We start from the raw sequence: 13,718 nt of genomic DNA on the forward strand, positions 1-13,718 counted from the left end.
CTCCTGTCCTTGATTTTCTGATGATCTCATCAAACCGGGACAGGAGTTATTCACATGACCGTACGCTCCACAATAACACGCCATGACATCCGTGGAGGCATACATTTTATATTCATGACCATTAATTCTTGCATGTAAAACGATGTTTAACTTTTGCTCATTTTCAGGCAATATGTACAGTACCCTTTTAAAAGTCATCACGTGTTTAAAATCTCCTCTAACTGAGTGTATCGGCACCATCGTTGAAATGAAAACGAGAGAAGAACCTTCAGAGTGTAGGCTTTATTCCATTTGATTGAAGCCGCTTCTACGGGCACATCAGGGATACAGGTGCAGCAAGGAGTACATAAGCAGTAAGGTATACACGTGCAACTAATCACCGCAAAATAAATCAGTATAAGCCCGGAGTCCGATATAATCTCAATTCTCACCATTCAACGAGCACCAAGTGAACCGCCGCCGTAAACGACAATGCCCCTGGGACAATCACCCCGACCGAGCGGAACCTTAGCTTTATCTATTTCGTGCTCGAGCCGTGCAACATGTGATCACATGTCACGACCTTCAATTCACCACATTTTCCCCGTCTTTAAAATGTAACTAGAGGCCCAACTAACGCACCATGATTACTTCAGCGCTACAGGAGTATACATTTCAAGCAACGCGAACTATCTAAACTACAGAAGCATACATGCCAAGCAGTGAGGGGTATTTTGAGTTGTAGGAGCATGGTCATGAGCATCGATATATTATGTAACGAGCATATAGGAGCATGAGCATCGAGGATGCCGATAATCCCCTTTACAGATTGAGTCGGCGAGGGGGTATTATCCGTCGACCTCTCCGGGAGTAAATGGCGGTTTCACTTGAGGGAGGCTTCCGATCCTCTTGGTGAGCCTCGACTCGTGCCGGGGATGACTCCCCGATCGCTCTCGGGTGGAACGCGGCAGCTCCGTCGCCACCATTCTCGGGTGGAGTTCCTGGGGGGGGGAACACCTGGGGAGGGGATGTCAGAGGGAGGAGTGCCAGATGGTGGTGTACCTGCGGGAGGAGTACCTGAGGGAGCCAAATGGCGAACCGACACAGTGGTCTCCCTGCCATCCGGGAGCCTGACATGAGCATACTCTGGATTAGTATCGATGAGTTCGACCCCCTCCGCCATGGGTTCATACTTGCTTTGTCGTACCGGGCGTTTCATGAACACTGTTCCGGGATGGGTTAGCCAGTTGGGCACCGTTTGACCGTCAACATAACGTCGTTGGTGAGTAAACATTCGTTCGTGAGGAGTTGCATTGGTGGACGTGCAGAGCAAAGAGCGTATGGAATTCAGAGCGTCGAGAAGGGTAACCTCCCACCGCTCGGGGCCCAGTCCTCTCGATTTCAACGCCAGAGTTACGGCTTTCCAAATAACTCCATTATATCGTTCCACCTGCCCATTACCCTGTGGGTTGTAACCCGTCGTTCGACTAGTTGCTATGCCGTGCTCTAATAGGAATTGTTTTAGCCCGGCCGACATGAAACACGGCCCTCTGTCTGAATGTATGTACGAAGGTTTCCCAAACATAGCGAAGAGGTCAGACAGACATTTCACGACAGTGCCCGAGGTCATATCCGAGCACGGAAATGCGAAAAGGGAACCTTGAATATTCATCAACAACAGTGAATATGTATCTGTTGTCTGTCTCGGTCGGCAGGGGCCCTTTGAAGTCAATGTTTAGTCTCTCGAAGGGAGAAGTGGCCTTGATCAATCTGCCAGAAGCCGCGCCATAGAATCTGGGTTTTAGTTCAGCACAAACAGGGCATGAAGCATTCATTTGTTTAATATCTTCGATAGAATAGGGAAGGTTTTGTCTGCGCACGAAATGTGCCATTCTGGTTACCCCCGGGTGGCACAGAGACACATGGAGGTCTTGCAAAGCCCGACTGATTGTCGCCGAACAGTAGACCCGAGAGAAGGTGTCTGCAGCAGGGTTTTCCCTCCCGGGCCGGTAAACTATGTCGTAACTATAGCAGGCTAGGTCTATCCGCCATCTCATAATTTTTTCATTCTTAATTTTCCCGTTATTTTTTCCCATCAAACCTGAATGCCACGGATCGTTGGTCCGTGACGAGCGTGAAATGGTTTCCCAGTAAATAGTGTCTCCATTTACGTAGGGCTTCGACAATGGCGTACGCTTCCTTCTCTATTGCCGAGTGTCTCTGCTCGCTTCCAGAGAGAGTTCTCGAGAAGAACGCGACAGGTCGCCCAGACTGATTAAGCGTAGCAGCTATCGCGTGATCAGAAGCATCTGTTTCCACCACGAAGGGCACCGAGCTATCAATCGATAATACCACGGAATTACTGATATCATCTTTGAGGCTGTGGAAAGCTTTTACAACAGCGGCATCTGGTGGGAAGTTTTTGCAATGCACTAGGGGATGTATTTTCTCAGAGTATTGGGAAATCCATCTTGCATCGTAAGCGAACATGCCGATCACCCGGCGCATTGTCTGCAGGTCCTGAGGTGGGGGTAGCTCACGAAGTGGGTGCAATCGTTCAGGATATGGCTTAATCGTGCCGTCGGCTATTGTGTAGCCGAGAAGGTCAATTGACCTCGCTGAGAATACGCATTTCTCGTAGTTGAGGGTCAGATTATATTTTCTAGCAATGCTCAAGAATCTGTCCAGATTCATATCATGTTCCCCCTGATCCCTACCGCACACTGTGACATTGTCCACGTAAACAAAAGTGTCTTTGAGGTTTTCATCTGAGATGATGTCGTCCATAACCCGTTGGAAGCAAGCTACTCCATTCGTGACACCGAACGGAATCCTCCTGAATTGGTAGAGGCGTCTACCTGCCTGGAATGCGGTGTAAGGTTTGTCTTCCTCTCGGATGGGAATTTGATGATAGGCGCTTCGCAAGTCGATGGTACTGAATACCTTATAATTGGCCACGCGTTCGACCATCTCATCTATGCGCGGCAGGGGGTAGGCATCGAGTTGGGTGAAACGATTTACCGTTTGAGAATAATCGACAACCATTCGTTTCTTATGATTCTGATTGGCGGTGACCAACACCTGTGCGCGCCATGGCGAATCGCTCGGTTCTATAATTCCTTCTTCCAGTAATCGCTTGGTCTCTGAAGTGATGAAGTTCATGTCAGCAGTGGTATATCGCCGCGATTTGATCGCTATCGGTTTACAGACCGGCGACAAGTTAGCAAACAGCTGTGGGGACGTTACCTCTGCGGTGGTCAAAGCATTTAAAATTAGACGAGGTTTGCTTCCTCCAAAGGGTATTTCGACGCTCGTGTGCTGCTTGAGGACATTATGACCCAGAATTACGTCTGCGCATAAATCACGAAGCACCAGTACCCTTACATCCCGATGCGTGTACCCTTTTACGTCCAATTCAACATTGCAGTACCCTCGTATGCAGGACTGTAGTGATGTGGCGGCCATGCATACCGTATTGTCTGTCGGGTGGATCTTCCATTTCCTGCCCTTCACTAGCGAGCTGTTGACGAAACTTTCAGAGCTACCGGTATCAATCAGAGCCTCAGCCATATGCCCGTTAATTCGTACGTTGATGATAGCCTTGGATAGATTCCCCGGTGAGGCTGCAGTTAGTTTCTTTTGTGAGTAGAGAGCCGCAGAAGTGGGTTTATTTCTCCTTAGAGTAGATTTACATACCCTGGCATAATGCCCTTTCTTGTCACAATTCATGCATGTGGCATCTCTGGCGGAGAATTTGTGGTGGGGGTGTCTTTTGTACCCACAAAAGAAGCATTTACCAACCGGAGTAGTTGCTGAGGAGTTTGACGAGGTCTGGTTATCCGACTCCTTGGGTTTTTCTCCATCCCCTGTGTCAGGCTGTGTCTGTGTCAGTGGGGTTCCTTGAGTTTCCACCGTAGCGGCGTTCATTAGCAGCATCGGTGTCCCAAATGACTCAGATTGCTGCTGAGCCGTATCCATCGCTCGAGCCTGGTCGACTACCTTTTCAAGAGTGGGTTGCGCTTTCTCTAGTAAGCGTTGCCGTATGTGGGCTGATCTGAGTCCTTGGATAAATGCCTCCCGGGTCGCTTCATTTCGGTGTTCCTCGGCGTTTACGGCCCGGAAGCTGCCGTCTTTTCCCAGCTGTTTCAGAGCTTGCAGGAACTGATCGATTGTCTCCCCGGCTGCTTGCTTGCATGTGTTGAGAAGATGTAGTATGTATACCTCGTTCTTGCGCTTCACGTAGAGTGCCTGCAGCACGTCGATCGCTGCTTCGTAGGTGTCACACTCCGAGAAGAGCCTGTATACGCTGGGCGAGACATGATTCACAAGGGCGGCCAATTTGTCGGCTCCCTCTTCGATGATGGTCAGATAGTGTGAGAAGGAACGGAACCAATGCGACCATTTCATTTCTGAGTCAGTCACGTTTGGGTCTGCGTCGAACCTCTCTGGTTTGTAGATCTTGTCCATCGTTGGTTGAGAGAGCCGAGAAAACCAAATGGAATAAATTGAAATGAAAACGAGAGAAGAACCTTCAGAGTGTAGGCTTTATTCCATTTGATTGAAGCCACTTCTACGGGCACACCAGGGGATACAGGTGCAGCAAGGAGTACATAAGCAGTAAGGTATACACGCGCAACTAATCACCGCAAAATAAATCAGTATAAGCCCGGAGTCCGATATACTCTCAATTCTCACCATTCAACGAGCACCAAGTGAACCGCCGCCGTAAACGACAATGCCCCTGGGACAATCACCCCGACCGAGCGGAACCTTAGCTTTATCTATTCCGTGCTCGAGCCGTGCAACATGTGATCGCACGTCACGACCTTCAATTCACCACAATCGTGATCTTTGATACGATCGTACCGAACTTACTCAATTGAGCACACAAATCATCATTCCGGATGAAAGGTTAGACACGTTCACCTTAACCGCAGGTGTGTCCCGCGGCGAAACAAGGAAAAACAGGTCGGGTGCACGGCAAGGCCTTGGTCCACCACGGAGGTTACCATGTGCACCTCGGAAACGAACACAACCACCTTCTTGTTCATACGAGAGGCTGCACGGATATGATGGAAAACCAACGATCTTTCCGGTTGCCAGAAACACGTCCTCAATCTTTACCTCCCTCGGGGATCACACATGAGGCCATTTTTTACGAGAAAGTGACTCGTACATACGATGGTTCAAACGAACGTTTGCCAGAGATAAAAAATAATTTTTAAAAAGAAATTTTAAATCAACAAAAGAAACCAACCACAAGCAACGACAGCAAATGGAGGAAAATAATAATAATAATAATAATAATAATAATAATTTGGACCAGGTCCAAGAATCGTTAAAGGAAGCCAAAAGCGTTGGCGAAAACTAGCAAAACACGTCAGATGGAAACCGGGCCTCAAAACCGGGAGGTGTTCTGAAAAACGCCCGAACACCACCAACCACCAACCGTGCGCGCTTTCCTTCTCTCTCTCGCTCAATAGATAAGACAAAACAAGGAGAAAAGGGGTAAAGAGAAACGAAGACTAAAACATTTAGACAATAAGAAGAGAGAAAGGAGAAGCAACACAGACTCCGCAGAAACAGCCTTTTGCGATTGCACATGCATGCCAAACGAACAACAGCTGTGCAAAGTGGGAAGAGAGAGAGAGGAGGGAGAAGAGAGAGACAGAGAGAGGGGGGGAGAGAGAGACAGAGAGAGGGGGGAGAGAGAGAGAGAGAGAGAGAGAGAGAGAGAGAGGGGGAGAGAGAGGAGGGAACAGAGAGAGAGGGGAGAGAAAGAGAGGGGGAAGAGGGAGAGGGGGGAAGAGAGAGAGGGGGGAGGAGAGAGAGGGGGAAGAGAGAGAGAGGGGGAAGAGAGAGAGGGGCAAGAGAGAGAGAGGGGAAAGAGAGAGAGAGGGGCAAGAGAGAGAGGGGGGAGAGAGAGAGGGGGAAGAGAGAGAGAGAGGGGGGAGAGAGAGAGAGGGGGGAAGAGAAAGAGAGAGAGAGGGGGAGAGAGAGAGGAGGGAACAGAGAGAGAGGGGAGAGAGAGAGGGGGAAGAGAGAGAGGGGGAAGAGAGAGAGAGGGGGGAAGAGAGAGAGGGAGAGAGAGAGAGGGGGAAGAGAGAGAGGGGGAGAGAGAGGGGGGAGAGAGAGGGGGGAGTGAGAGAGGGGGAGTGAGAGAGGGGGAAGAGAGAGAGAGAGGGGGAGAGAGAGAGAGGGGGAAGAGAAAGAGAGAGAGAGAGAGAGAGAGAGAGAGAGAGAGAGAGAGAGAGAGAGAGAGAGAGAGAGAGAGAGAGAGAGAGAGAGAGAGAGAGAGAGAGAGAGAGAGAGAGAGAGAGAGAGAGAGAGAGAGAGAGAGAGAGAGAGAGAGAGAGAGAGAGAGAGAGAGAGAGAGAGAGAGAGAGAGAGAGAGAGAGAGAGAGAGAGGAAGAGAGAGAGAGAGAGAGAAAGAGAGAAGAGAGAGAAAGAGAGAGAAAGAGAGAGAAAGAGAGAGAAAGAGAGAGAAAGAGAGAGAAAGAGAGAGAAAGAGAGAGAAAGAGAGAGAAAGAGAGAGAAAGAGAGAGAAAGAGAGAGAAAGAGAGAGAAAGAGAGAGAGAGAGAGAGAGAGAGAGAGAGAGAGAGAGAGAGAGAGAGAGAGAGAGAGAGAGAGAGAGAGAGAGAGAGAGAGAGAGAGAGAGAGAGAGAGAGAGAGAGAGAGAGAGAGAGAGAGAGAGAGAGAGAGAGAGAGAGAGAGAGAGAGAGAGAGAGAGAGAGAGAGAGAGAGAGAGAGAGGAAGAGAGAGAGGAAGAGAGAGAGGAAGAGAGAGAGAGAGGGGGAGAGAGAGGGTTGGATTCAAAAGGATACGGTCAATACCACAACCAATGAAATGATCAGAGACATACCCCGAACTGTTATAGCCCATGGGCCAGCGCCAGGAATGGATTTACCATTTCAGGGGGAAAAGTCTATGATTTTTTTTTTTAATCCATCTATGTCTATGGCATATGTTTTGGTATGATTACCACTACTAAACTCCCTCAGCAATGGTTATCAGCTGTTTAATATACCCACCCCAAGGAGAAATTTAGTTCTCAGAATGTTTCCATCCTGTCTCGGCAGTCTTTGTGTATCGTGCCTGGTCAAAGACCCCTACGATCTTGGACAACTCAGAGCATTGCATTATGGCAAGTGAGTGATTCATCACTTTGGTGACAGTCGACATTTGTGTTGCAAGAGCATTGATGGTGTGTCGATATCCAATGTTGTCCTGAAGGACTGTGATGTCACCTCGAATCAGGATATCGAAGCCAGTCCAGCTCCTGATTGATTGGTCTTCGTCCCCTGATATTCTTCCATCTCTCAGGCAGGATAATGGCAGAGTCGTTGTCTATACCTTCAGTTTGAGGTGACCCCTCTCTTTGCCCAACATTTGATGTGCGCAGCATTAGTGGTGATGTACTAATGCTCTTCTGTGTCTTGTCAACAAGAGGCAAGATTTTAGCTGGCTGTATGTCAATTCCCTTGACTCTGTGCGATGTCATTTCACCATTGCTCGTCTCCTCAAGTCAATCAATGTTGTCTCAGGCTCGGTTCATGAAAATTGGTGTTTGTTGGAGAGGCAACATCATCTTTTGACACTGAAAGTTTCTACAGACACAGGACTGTGTCAATCTCTTCCATCTGGGAGTAAGATGGCGGGAGTCGGATACACTGTGACAAAGTCAATTGAGCCTCTGTATGAAGGCCCAGTCACACCTTGACGTTTTAGCCAACGTATGCCGATTTTTGAAATTTTTTTCTAAAACGCTGGCACACGTTGAATACGTTATGGGTAAGTTTTGATAACATTGAGAGCACGCTGAAAAACACTGCCAGACGTCGTTGTACGCTGGCTTTAAACGTTGTACTTTTCGGTTGTCCTCAAATTTTTGCATGCTTGAAATTTCACGACGTATGCCGGCGTATGACTCACACGTTCCGCTACGCTGGCCACAAGTTGTATGCACGGTCTGCGATTGTTGACAGACGTCAACACATGCTACTTGTAAGTTAATCATAAGTTGAGATACGCCAAGGTAATGTTTAGCGTACCCGAAACTTATTTCTAACCTATGATTAACGTGTTGTTGGCACGTTACGCGATCGTTGCCACACGTCGACAGACGTTACTTTTAAGTTACTCATCGGCTGAAAGACGTCGGTATAATGGATCGTCCTTGCGTCAGCGTCCACGGCCACGGCCAGGACACTTATTTGCAGCATTCTTCAAACTTTTCTTCGGCATGACGAGGATGTTCACACTTCGATGTCTAGCTTGGCTATGATTCCAATTGTCCATCGGCAGCGTCTATTTTAAAGAGTCGAGTTTGAGCGATTGAGCACGTTCAATAGAAACGATTAAAATTTCCGAGCGCCAGCGTCAAAAAACAAAGGCGAGTGACAGCAATTTAAATCGTTCATTGTAAACAATGAAAATAGCTGAGTGGTACCGTTTAAAAGTCGTTGAGTGTAAAAAAAAAATCCAATTGTTGAGCGCAAGCGTCTACTTTCAATAGTGGAGATGCAGCCATTTAAATCGTTGAGTGGCAGCCTATGAATAGCAAACCCTACGTCACCGGCAAAGATAAACTGCCACACGATATGGATAAGTTAGGCTATCGTTGGGCATAGTTTGTGAACGCCGGCTACATGATAATTACTCGTTGGTATACTGTATCTATAAGTTATCGAAGCGCTCTATGCACATTATTAGTTCATTGTGCATTTGTCCAACCCGTTATGAATAGACCTAAATCGTAAAAACAAGCCATAGCTCATTGTTGAAAAAGCCCCATAAAAAATTAGCCGCGAAGAACTTCGAACAATGGTGCAAAGATGTCTCCTACCCATGGACACGCGGACGCAAGGAGGATCCATCATAACCCACACCCTCCCCCTCACACTCACCTACTACTGCCAACATGAACAAACTACGACTAATACTAATACTGATACTGATACTGATACTGATACTGATACTGTTACTGCTACTGCTGACATGGACATCGACTCAAAAAGGACTCAAAAACACTGTTGGGTTCCCCTTTTATGAACACCATTTTTATATACCAATTCCCAAAACCGCTGGGAACACGTCTTTATATGGCAGTTGTAAGTTAGAAACACGTTCATTTATTTTTTTTGTCGACCGGAAGACGTCATTGGAATATGTCTACATACGTCAATGTGTGTTGGGACTACGTAAAGAATTGGTTCAAAGCACATCAAACATAAGTTAGAAATAAGTTTCGCGGAAAAAAGACATTACCGCGACGTGTTTCGACTTATGAGTAGCTTATAAGTAGCCTTTGTGGACGTGTGTAAGCGTCCACATATCGTGTGTAAAACTTATCCCCATCGCATGCGGAACGTGTGTCATACGCCAAGTACGTCGTAAAATTTTGAACATGTTTAAAATTTCTTGACGTACTCTACTTACTACGACGTATGATAGCGTACTTTAGCGTTCTACTCACGTATACCAAACTTACTCATACCGTATTTGACGTGCCCCAACGTTTTAGACACATTTTTCTTAGGTCGGCATACGCTGGCAAGATCGCCAAGGTGTGACCGCGATGTTGACACTTCCATTTCTACGGCAGTTATGATTCGAATCGTTGTGCGTCAGCCTTTTAATAGGCTACGTCACGACATCGTCGGCGATGCGTGCAACGCGCTATGCCTAAGTTAGACTATCGTTGGGCATAGGTTGTGTAGGCCGATAACAGGTTCAGCATTCGTTGGTATAAGTTATCTATAACACAACGAAACGTTCTGTGTCCGTTACTAATGCGTTATACATAAGACCAAGTCGCTATGAATACGTCCGAATCTTTAAAAAAAAACATCAAAAGTTCAACGTAAGCCAGCGTTTTACATACATTTTAATATGTTGCCATCGCTGGCTAAAACGTCAAGGTGTGACTGGGCCTTGAGCTCTGCATTCCCAGTCAGAGACTTGACTGCAAATGGCAGAATGATGTGTTTAGGTGGCTTTGTCTTGCCATGAGTGATAGCATATATCGTCATGACCAAATGAGACTACTAGCTGTTGAACTCTTTGGGATGCATGGCTATTGTCCTTGGTACTTGTCAGCAAATATTGCAAAAAGAGGATGACAGACTCTGGGATGATGGGTCCACACATCTCTGCTTCCACTGCCAGTGGTGGCAAGGGCTGGGGGAAATCTTGCTTTCAACTGCTCATCTGAAGGGCTGCCAAACAATGTGGTTTTAGGGTAAATCCAATATGGCTGACAAACCATGCGACCGATGATGTCATATGTGTGAACATTTTGTTCCACATAGATACAGTATATGGTCATACGTGTAAAGTTTCGCCTCAATCTGTTCAGCCGTTTCAGAGATTTTTGAAGGTTAAAAAATAGAAAAATAACAATATGGCTGCTGAACCACATGATCAATGACATCATCAATTTATTTTTCTGTGGACCAATTTATCCTTAGATGACCCTCAAAATTTTTCATACTCATCAAATGTAGCGTTCTATGTATGCAATAATGACGTCATAACGAAGGCACCTATAACGTCATTAAAAACAAAAATCACACTTATTCCCCATGCGGAGTACTTGCCATGTGCCGTTTCAATTTTTTACACGATGCGGTTTTGGAGATACAGAGGTCCAAAGTTTTTTCCGTTTTTCCAACATGGCTGCCACACCACCTGACTAATGACGTCATAATTATCATTAATACATTCTACATGAGTAGTTAGTCACTCCTATGGTGAAAATTTCGTGTAAATCCGACAAGCGGTTGCAGAGAAAATGAATTTAAAAGGAAATATACCTGAAAATTGCCGCTGGAATAATAATAACGTAAAAGGAGAATAATCAGAAGAAGAAATAATAGGTTATCCAGCCTGAAAGGCTTGGTACCCTGAAAATACAAAAAAGAAAGGGAAATAGACATGTGAGGATGCAATAACCTGGTGTGGCTTCATGGTTAAGGTGGCTAGTTCAAGATTTTAGGGCCTCAAGTTCAGGCCCCTGTCATTCTGTTGAATCATTCTGTTGAACCAACACCAGGTGTAGTCCAGGCAAAATAAGGTTTGATCGGGAACAAATTGCAACAGAATTTATTTTAGTGCAATGCATTTTTATGAGGTCCCCACAACACCATACTAAAAGTCCTAAGAAATCCCTGTTGCGGAAATACGTCTAATTTGCATAAATCCAATATGGCGGCCAATTATCAATATTGTGCCATATCTTTGCTCACAGATGACATCTTTGAGTGATTTCAACTTCTAGAATGGGTATTTTGTATATAAGGATGCATTTAGAATACTTTTAAACTTCCCTGGAACAAAATCTCATTTGCATAAATCCAATATGGCCGCCAAATATCAATATTTTGCCATATATTTACTCTCAGACAACAGGTTTGAGCGGTTTATATTTCTGGAATATTTGAGGGGATCAAAGGATAAATTTGGCATAGTTTAATATTTTGATTGGATGGGTTTAAATAAAATGATGGATGAATTTAATAAAATCCAATATGGCCACCAAATATCGATATTTTGTGATCAAAGCCTTATTGGCCTGCAGGGGAAGGAAGGAAGATTCAAACAATGCTGAGGGGTAACGACACAGTTCATATTTGAAGAGTGACTGTAGATCTTCACAGCACTCCCCAATGGTTACCAGTCTCTGGAAGATCAACTGTGGATCTACCTTCACAGATTCTCCTTTGATCTTGACAGTTGATCTTGAATTAAGTGTCACTGCTCGATCACATTTCCGGAAGGTGAACTCTTCTACAGATTTCCCAACCATGGATGCTAGAATCTTTTCTCCAACTGTTCTTGATCTTTCAACGTTGACTCCTTCCTGGGCTGTCATCCCATTTGCAATGTTAAACAGGGACGGATCCCGTGCAAATGGATCTCTCTCCCTGAGATAGTTGATAAGATCAAGGGTGTCATTGACATCTCTAGCTTGTCTAGCTTTTGACAGGTCTTTGTGCTGGTCACTGGTTTCAAATGAGATGCCACTCAGCTTGTGCATGGCCTCGTTGATATTTGCACATGCTGGCATGGAAAGGACCCACACCAAACGCTGAGTTCTGTCATTCCTTTTCCTCTTGTCAGGCCTCCATGTGTCTTTATACTTCTCATCAGCACTTTCTCAATTGTGAGAAACGTGGATAGTCCTGCCCAGTACCTATCACTGTGCCTCACCACATAGTATCCTTTCTCAAATTGCTGATGGACATCTGGATGACTTTCTGGCAGATTAAGCATCATTTGCAGGTATACATATGCAGACTTTTCATATAGCATGTGTCCAGATGCTGCAAAGTATGGTAACATTTCTTGTACTGATTGAAGGTGTAATTTCCAGTTGCCTGTCCGCTCAGCTTTAAGAAATCTTCGCAGGATGTCCACCATGTTCAGATACTGCACCCAGAGTTTTGCTGTCCGCATAGTCATCATTTCTTTCTTCTCATTCAGTTTACTTTGGAGTTTTCCTAACACCTCTTCTGAACACACTTCTTCTATAGTAGAGGTAGAAGATACTGTTCTGTCATAGAGTTCTGCTGCTGTTGTTAAATCGTTTATGAAAGTACATGTATCTTGTTGCACAGCTATTGTCCCTACACAATCTGTCTCACAATCTACGCTTGCTCTACATGGTCCACTGTTGTCTCCTGGGTTGTAAATAACAAGTACACCGACTTAATATATTAAACATGTTAAAACCACCCATTAGGAGCCCCTTGGTAAGCTGGTTCGTTAAGCATCTCATATGTATAACTTATTTCTGTAAGAAAATGGGTAATTTGTCAATTTTATGTAACCTATGTAATTAATTGAAGGAATGTAATAACAATATTAAACTTTTTAACAGGTTACTCACCTTAATTTGCCTTTCTTGTGTAGAACATGATGATATCATCCATGTTGGAACTTCCATTGAAACAGCCAAAAGGGGATTTCCCGTGGGGATTCCCTAGGGTTTCCCCCCGGATTGCACCATTAAGTGAGGGGTACCTCAGGGGGATTGTAAAATAGCAACATATATCATGATGTATCTAGAAACAATAACATAATTAACCTCAAATTTGACCAGAGTCCACCAAATATTACTTTTGGGTCACGCCATTTTTATTGCGGATATCATGGATTGTAAGCAAATTATATTTGGTGGTCAGTTGGAATTATGCAAATGACCTTTTTATCTGGTTAAATACTGTAGTGTCCAAGATGCATCCAATTAAATTTTTAAGTATTACAAATGCATCCTTGGATCCAAAGATATCATTATAGAAATTTAAATCATTAAAATACATCATCTGAGAGCAAAGATTTGGCAAGATATTGATATTTGGTGGCCATATTGGATTTATGCAAATGAGATTTTGTTCCAGGGAAGTTTAAAAGTATGCTATATGCATCCTTATATACAAAATGCCCATTCTAAAAGTTGAAATCACTCAAATATATCATCTGTGAGTAAAGATATGGCACAATATTGATAATTGGCCACAATATTGGATTTATGCAAACTTGTATGGGCCCGTAGGGGCGGGCCCGTAGGTGCGTGCCCGGAGGTGAGTGCCAGTATGTGCAGCCCTCTCTCGCCCCTCTCTCACCCCCCTCGCTCGCCCCCTCTCTCTCGCCCTCCACTCTCATCCCCCCACTCTCGCCTCCCTCTCACCCCCTCTCTCACCCCCCTCTCGCCCCCTCTCTTGCCCCCCTCTATCCC

General features: G+C 45.4%; 1 pseudogene; it reads right to left on the reverse strand.

Annotated features, from left to right (window-relative positions):
• Positions 1-10,055: 10,055 nt before the first annotated feature.
• Positions 10,056-12,926, reverse strand: LOC147026677 (uncharacterized; annotated as a pseudogene).
• Positions 12,927-13,718: the final 792 nt, after the last annotated feature.

This window comes from Eptatretus burgeri, chromosome 5 (assembly GCF_056783735.1).
Source record: "Eptatretus burgeri isolate ZD-2024b chromosome 5, Ebu_testis_v1, whole genome shotgun sequence".
Lineage (NCBI taxonomy): Eukaryota > Metazoa > Chordata > Myxini > Myxiniformes > Myxinidae > Eptatretus > Eptatretus burgeri.